Raw genomic sequence first — 7,258 nt, forward strand, 5'->3', positions numbered from 1 at the left:
ACCCGTAAACTCCAAGTGTGGTGGGTTGGTTTGTTTTATTTCTTGGAAGTAGCGTTTTTCTCTCCTAGCATCTGTGGGAGGGATTGAAGGCAGAGGCCTCGCAGTTAACAGAGTGACGCCAGGCTCTTCCAACGGCTCTGAAATCATAAGAAGCGACGAGGTTTCTGCTCACAAAACAACCGGTCCTCGCCACTGCAGAATTAGGAGACAGGGCACACGCGCCGGTGTGAGCATAGACACCCATACAGCACACCTGAGAGGACTCAAAGGATTCGAGGAAGACAACAAGAGGGTCACGTGGGAATGACGGAGTCCACACTCCTGACAGATTTACATTTTCCTACATTGTTGACCAATACATGGTTTCACACTAATCAGACTGGTTGTCCTATAGTTTGTAAATTTTCTTCCAAGCTCCTACGTCATGTGATGAAGACCTGTCGCCAGTAGGAGCAGAGGGTTGGTTTTTTTTTATTGGTACTCAATTGTGACTTCTCTTCTGGGGTCCCACTGTATTCAGGGGTCTCAAGAGCACCGCCCTTGGGCTCAGTGATTCGGTAGTAAGGCCACCAAGCTCAGAAAAACGGATGCATCAACCACTTATGACACCAAAAGAAGACAAAATTCATCAATGGTAAAAGGCACCCAGCCAAGCACTCGGGCTTTCTCAGACGCGAGTTTCCCAGTGCTCTCTTTATGTAGGATTGTGCGTTGAGCACTCAGTGACAGTGTGTGACAACACATACCATAAGCCAGGAAAGTTCCCCCGTGTTGGTGTCTGGGATCTTATTGAAGTCAATCACATAGGCCCGGAGTTCCCGAATCACCGAACTGGGTACACAACACCCAGTCCCTCTATGAGTTAAATTCATATCCCTTGGCCCAAGACTCCCGCCAGAAAGCCTATTTGCATAAACTACCTAAAGCCAAATAAACTCTTTGGGAGACATTCCATAGGCTTAGGGGTGATCTTCCAGGAGCGGATCACTGGCAGGACCTTTTCTGTGGGAGGCACAGTGTTTGCACAGTTTACACCTGCTGGCCCACACGGGTCCCTGCACATTGAGAGTAGTGTCAACGCTGTGTCAGGTTATTAGGTCCCTTGACATCTGTTCCCCAGGTGCTCCCGTTGCCCTGTACATGCCTGGCCCTGTACAGGGCATTCGTTGCTAAGCAGGTTCACTCTCCCTGGTCCCCTCCACGGGCCCCTTCATTCCTCATTACCCAGGACAGCTTCCCTCTTGGCATAGCCGGTGCTCCTCCCATGAGCCCTCTCACCTTAACACTCCACCCGGCCGCCTGTTTCCCACCTCCCTGTGATCTATGGTGGCATTCGGGGAGAACAGTAACTTTCGTTCATAATTCAAGTACAAAGCAGTTCTGCAATGGAAGACAGGTGGGTGCCCTGGCAGAAAGGACGGTGGGGGCGGGGGGGCGCAGTAGTTGGACCTCAGAAAGGGAAGCGATCGTATGCTTTTCTATCTGGTCATGCTGGAAGATTCCTTCCTCATCTCCAGAACACGCAAGAGACCCTCGAGGTTGTGTAAATGTCACAGACACCTATTGTCATGACGTAAGGTCCCACCCATTGCCTTTAAGTTTGCCAAGAGGAGTTGAAGAGGGATCTAGCAAATGTCCTAGGGACTCTCCTACCGGGACCCAAATCAAGGAAAGAATCCTTTGCACTATGTGGGGGTCACCTATACCTTCAGATGGGCAAAGTGGGTACTCGAGATCCTTAGCAGGAAAGAAGCATCAAGGTCCTCCAAAGAATAACTCGCCATGGGGAAGGAGCCCACGGAAGCATCGCTTGCCTGGGGAGAGCCCACCTGGGCTCCGCTGCCCTGTTCTTCGAGGGTAACCACTGAGCCTGACGATGCTCCTGAAGGCACTGGGTGTGAGGCACCTGGGAGGCCTGCACAGGCTCTGTCCTAGCACGCAGGACAAGAGCTGGGAGAACCAGGAGGGACCCATTATCCCGTCACCACATTGGTCACAGCAGCAACGGCAGGAAGAATGCTGGGCATCTCTTAGCACTGTTGATATTTGGGGCCAAACCATTCTCTCTTGTGGGTGTTGTCCTGGGCATTGAAGAATCCACACACTGGGTGAAGTAATACTTTCTCCCCAACCCCACACCACTCCCATGGAGATATGACAACACAAACTGTCTCAAGGCCCAAGGGGGGACTGCCCTGTGCTGGGGTGCTCTGGTCTCCTGGAGTCTAAGGGACAATGTGGGCACTTACTCCTGAGCTAAGGTGATGGCTGGAGCAGCGAGAGGCCTGACACTGAGCCAGAGGACCATGTATCGACGTGCATGTGGCCACCAGTGCTTAACTGATCAGATAAAAGATGATGGAGGATGGAGGAGAGTCTACCACTCCACTTGTAGCACCTCCCACTGTGTCCTTGCTGGCAGCTAAGTGCAGGTACATGTCTGTCTATTTCCCTTCTGCCTCTAAGACAAGCTTCTCTGGCAGGGAATGGACAGGGAGGGAGGAGAGAGGGATGAGTGGGAGGGGGAAGGGCGGGGAGAGTAGGGAGGGGAGGAGAGACAGGAGCAGGTTTGTGCAGCTTGACTTTGTCTCTCTCTCTCTCTCTCTCTCTCTCTCACACACACACACACACACACACACACACCTTTGGAGTGTGCGTTTCTTGTGTATCTGCCTAGCACATTGTGTTGTGGGCCTCTGGGAGGAAGGAGTCTGCCATTTTAAACCCTCATTGACAATATCCCTTTGCTTCTTTTAAAAATTACCTTTAAGTAGTTGTCCAAAGGGGTTGCAAGTCAATGTATCAGGTTATGATTGCAAGAAAGGCATATTCTTGGGGGGGAGGGGCAGCCCCGTGTCACACGCACATGCACCTGCAAGAGCACAGACGCATGGGCTTGAACTCGGGGCCTTCCACTCTCATTTGGCTTTTCTATTTAAGGCTGGCTTTCTACCACATGAGCCACAGCTCCACTTAGCCCTGTATCTCACACGTCTTGCTTCTGGTGAAAATTTGACTCTTTCCCTATTGTACAGAAGAAGAACAGCCGCCACCACACAAAATCTGAAGCCTCAAGGACTGTGGAGAGCAGCGGTTTTCAGTCAAGGGTGCCTCGTTCCTCCCCACGCCCCATGCCTTTGGCATTTGGGCAGATGCTCAGGACCTGGGGTGATGTTTGCCAGGACAAAGCCCACAAAAGAGAATGCTTTATCCCCCAAAAGTCAACAAGCTATACATGACATCATACCCCATTGTCAGGTTGGAAAGAAAAGCCCTGGAAATGTCTAGAACAACTCCCACCAGCAGGTTCCTACTGCCTCTGCAGCATCCGGTAGCTATACTTGCAGATGCCCAGAACATGGACCTGGCTTCCCCAAGCTGAGCGGCCCCATTGGCCTGACGGCTATGGAGAATGGACCCGGGGCTGGGCATGACTTCTGCCACAGTGCAAAGCAGCAGCGGCCCAACACCAGCCAACACACGGAAGCTGCCGTGCCAGAGACGGCTCCTCCCTGGCAGCCCTTTAGTCGATCCTGTTGTGAAGGCTGCACTAAGCACAGCTTTCACTGCGTGGCATGATCTGCCTCCTTGGCAACACACAGGGAGCCAGCAGCTGACCAAACCCAAGCCACTTCCTGTGAGCCTGGACGAGGGCTTCGGTGGGGAGGACGCCGTTGCGACTGCGCGTAAGCAGGAACCAGTGCCCTGGTCGTCTCTCCTTGGGTTAGAAGAGCAGGATAGCATGGCTTCTGTGGAGGGGACAAGAGCAGAATCTTGCCAACCATGTCCTTTTTGGCAAGCCAAGAACAAAAGCTCCACACAAAGGGTGAGGAAGATCTTAGAGGGAGAAGGAGAGGACCTTGGCTCCTGAGAACCCACCTCCCCCTTACCGTCAGTGGCGTTATTGCCATCGGATGGGTGTAGAAGCCAAGCCTGAGCAGAGAGAAGTTCAAGATCACACTGTTACTCTGCGGCAGACCTGGCAAGTAGGATGCACAGCCTCTGATTATAAAGCCCCCTTCACTCTGCACCACTGCCTGGGCAGGAAAAAACCAACCCTCAGTGAAAGACGTATTGAATTCCCAGGTTCCAGTCCAAGAATCTATAAGATGAATCACCTCCGAGAGCCTCTTGCTGAAGAAATAACTAGACCAGACAAAGGCAGCCCTTTCCCTTGCAGGAGAGGGGGTGGCTTTCATCATCTTTCAGCCTTCCCCAGAGTCCCCCTGATGACTGAGACATCACCACTGAGCCCGAGCCGCTGGGGTGAGGCAGGGGTGGGGAACAGCGCAGCCTTTGTTCTCTAATTAGAGCCTGGGTCTCCTGGGGAGATAACATGGGGCCTCTTAATATGGAGCCTTGGCCAGTGCCAAGCCATAGCATTAAAGCATCTCCTCCCCTTGGGGGCAGCCCACCGCCCAGGTGCAGGGGAAGCGTCCTGTTGATGTGAGTGGAGGAGGGCGCTCACATGACCGGGGGGGGGGTCTTTCCTGGGGATACAAAAGACTCAGTCTGCGGCCACCCCAGGACAAGCCCCGCACAGCTCATCCTGTGGCCTGCGAGTGGGAACTTCACGGTAGGCCCTTGACCTGTCCTGGTGGAGGAGCCCCGGGAGGAATGGGAGGATTGGTTGGGAGGGAAAGGAGGAAGACGTGGAAGGAAAAGCAGATGAAGGAAAGAAGGAGAGAGGGGGACAAGGAGAGAGGAAATAACAGGAAGAGAGAGAGGAGATGGAGGGAGACGTAGATGGAGGAAGAGGAGGCGGATAAGGGTGAGGACGTTCTCGGTGCTGACTGAGCTCCAGATGGCCACCTGGGTGGACCAGGATACCTAGAAATGGTCTGAGCCCTTTGCCACTCAGACAGCACTGCTGCATCTCTCCGGGGGGAACAGAGCCCATGCCACACTGGCAAGGTTCCTACAAAGCTTTGTGGGCCACTAGCCACTCCCAGGGCAGCTGGTGTATCGATGGCGCTGTGGTTGGTGGGGTTCTTCTTAGCTTCCAGTGCATGTATAGCTTATGGTTCTGCCTTACGGGACTTGCTCGTGCATTTAGTCCTAACAACATCCTGGTTGGAGGGAACAATCCTACTACATTATATATATTTCCCCAGCTGACCACTTCTGTCCAGCCAATGAGGCCTAGTTCTCGCTCCATTGTTGCCTAGACAGAACTTTTGATCTTCCCTATCTGAAACCCTAAGACCATTCAACAAGAATTCCTCCCTCTCCCCTCTCTACAAAACGTACCAAAAAGAAAACTTTAAAAGAACCTATAATGGAGTCCACATTGCCTATGTCGTCAGATGACTTTTGATCGTTGCTATTCCAATAAACGCATCCAAGAAGGATCCAGAGGCTGAGCGTTGCCTTCCGCCTGTGGACCCTGAGCTGCAGAACGTCCGCAGACCACGCAGCCCTGAAAGGCAGACCGCATGGAACGATCCCACTCTTTGTTTCCCGAATGGAGCGTCGGAGGCAAATGGGGTGAGGGACCAGGGTGCGTGCCTTGGGCATCACACGTACGGGCCAGCTTCTGTGTGCCGTCCCGAACCCGCTTGCTGAGCAACGGCTCTACCTCCAACCCTGCGGCCAAGCTCTCGAGGAAGGGAGTCCTTCAGACCTCGCACATCCTGTCCACCCAGCCAGGGGTCAGGAATCCCCCAGGCAGGGACATTGTGCCACACTCTCTCAGCCTCTGTGATCGCACGTGTGACACCCCCATTCACGGGCGCTCACAGCCCCTCCCAGGTCCTGGTGTTCTAGCAATAAGAACAACAGTAAGAGTCAAACACAGGGAGAAGCCAGTGGGTGAGTGACTTCTGGGGGGCCGGGTCAGCCTCTGCCGTTCAGATGTGAACAGTTCTAGAGCAGTTCTAGAACTCTCCAGAGTGGCTCCGAGCTCCCAGGGGAAGGCCTCTGCAGCCTCGCCTTTCATTCCAGTCTGGCTTCAGCCGGAGAAGGAATCATCCAGAACTTACCATCAGAGACTTCACTGTTCGTGACTAAAGGAGGTCACAAGCAGGGCATCAGCCCCAAGACCGTCGGCCTGTGACCTCATTCCCACAGACGTGCCACGCTGAGCAAGGAACTCAAAGAACTTCCACCCCACCCTTGCTCATTCATTCATTCATTCATTCACCGGTCACTGGGAAGCCACTAGTGGCTGGGCTAGGACTGGAAAAAGGCTGATAGCATAGTGATCTCTACCCTACAGTACTAAGGATTGGGGTGACCCACCAGGACAATCAGGGACTAGGGTGGCCTTGGCCCCACGGACAGCACACCCCCTTCCCCCCAGCTTGAGGGAGCCCTGCAGAGGCAAGTTTGGAAACTTGTGTCCCGGATCTAGTTTTGGTCTCTGTTTGTCTCCTGGGCCAAGCAGTGCACTGTTCACCCCGCAGCATGTTGAGCTCTGTTAGTCGCGTGTGCATCACTCAGACTTTGTCCTAATAACATGACCTCGAGAACCTTCACAAGCCAACTCTAGTTATCGCCCCAGGGAATAGAAATTATTGAAATACCTCTGCTCTTTTTGTTTTGCTCCCTTGCTGTTAGATCTGTGTGGCTGATGGACCTCAGAATGCTTATTGGAGTGAACTATTTGGTAGTCTGACCGCAGGGAAGCTACAGATGAAATGCTACAGGGTCCCTGGGTTCTGTCCATACCCTCCCCTTGTCCCCCCCAAAGCAGATTTTGAGGTTCATCTATTGAATCCCCAGGATTGCCAGGAAAGGAGGGAAAGACGGAGCCCCAGAGAAATGGTTTGCTGGCAGGCAGCGCCACCATGTGGTTGTCGGATTTATTGCTACGTGGCGTGCTGTTGCTAGGAAGGTTCAAAGCCAGCCAGCCCACGGTGTGGAGTTGGATTTTCCTCACCCTGGTTCTGAACTCCTGCCACCTCACCATGGTGAACCCACAAAGAAGTGACCACAAGATAAAGGAGCGGATAAGCGAGACCTCAGCTGTGGCCTCAAGAAGCGCAGGCTTAAGAACACATTTCACGCGTGTTCACGCGTGGACAGACTGAGTCTCAAAGCAGGAATGTGTTCTCCTCAATGTCAGGCTGCCAGGTGGGGGCTAAGCTGGGGCATAAGTCTTCTCGGGGCCTCTTCCTCTTGCCACACAGCCGGTGGCACACAGGAGGTGTGGAGCCCTGGCCGGTTCTCTCCTGGGCTCCCTGGGAGCACCCTGGTCACGTGACTGGCTTCTCTCCCAGGAGGCTTCCCGGCGGATCCGGCTCTCTGCTCCCCAGCT

Source organism: Perognathus longimembris, chromosome 12, assembly GCF_023159225.1.
Source record: "Perognathus longimembris pacificus isolate PPM17 chromosome 12, ASM2315922v1, whole genome shotgun sequence".
Lineage (NCBI taxonomy): Eukaryota > Metazoa > Chordata > Mammalia > Rodentia > Heteromyidae > Perognathus > Perognathus longimembris.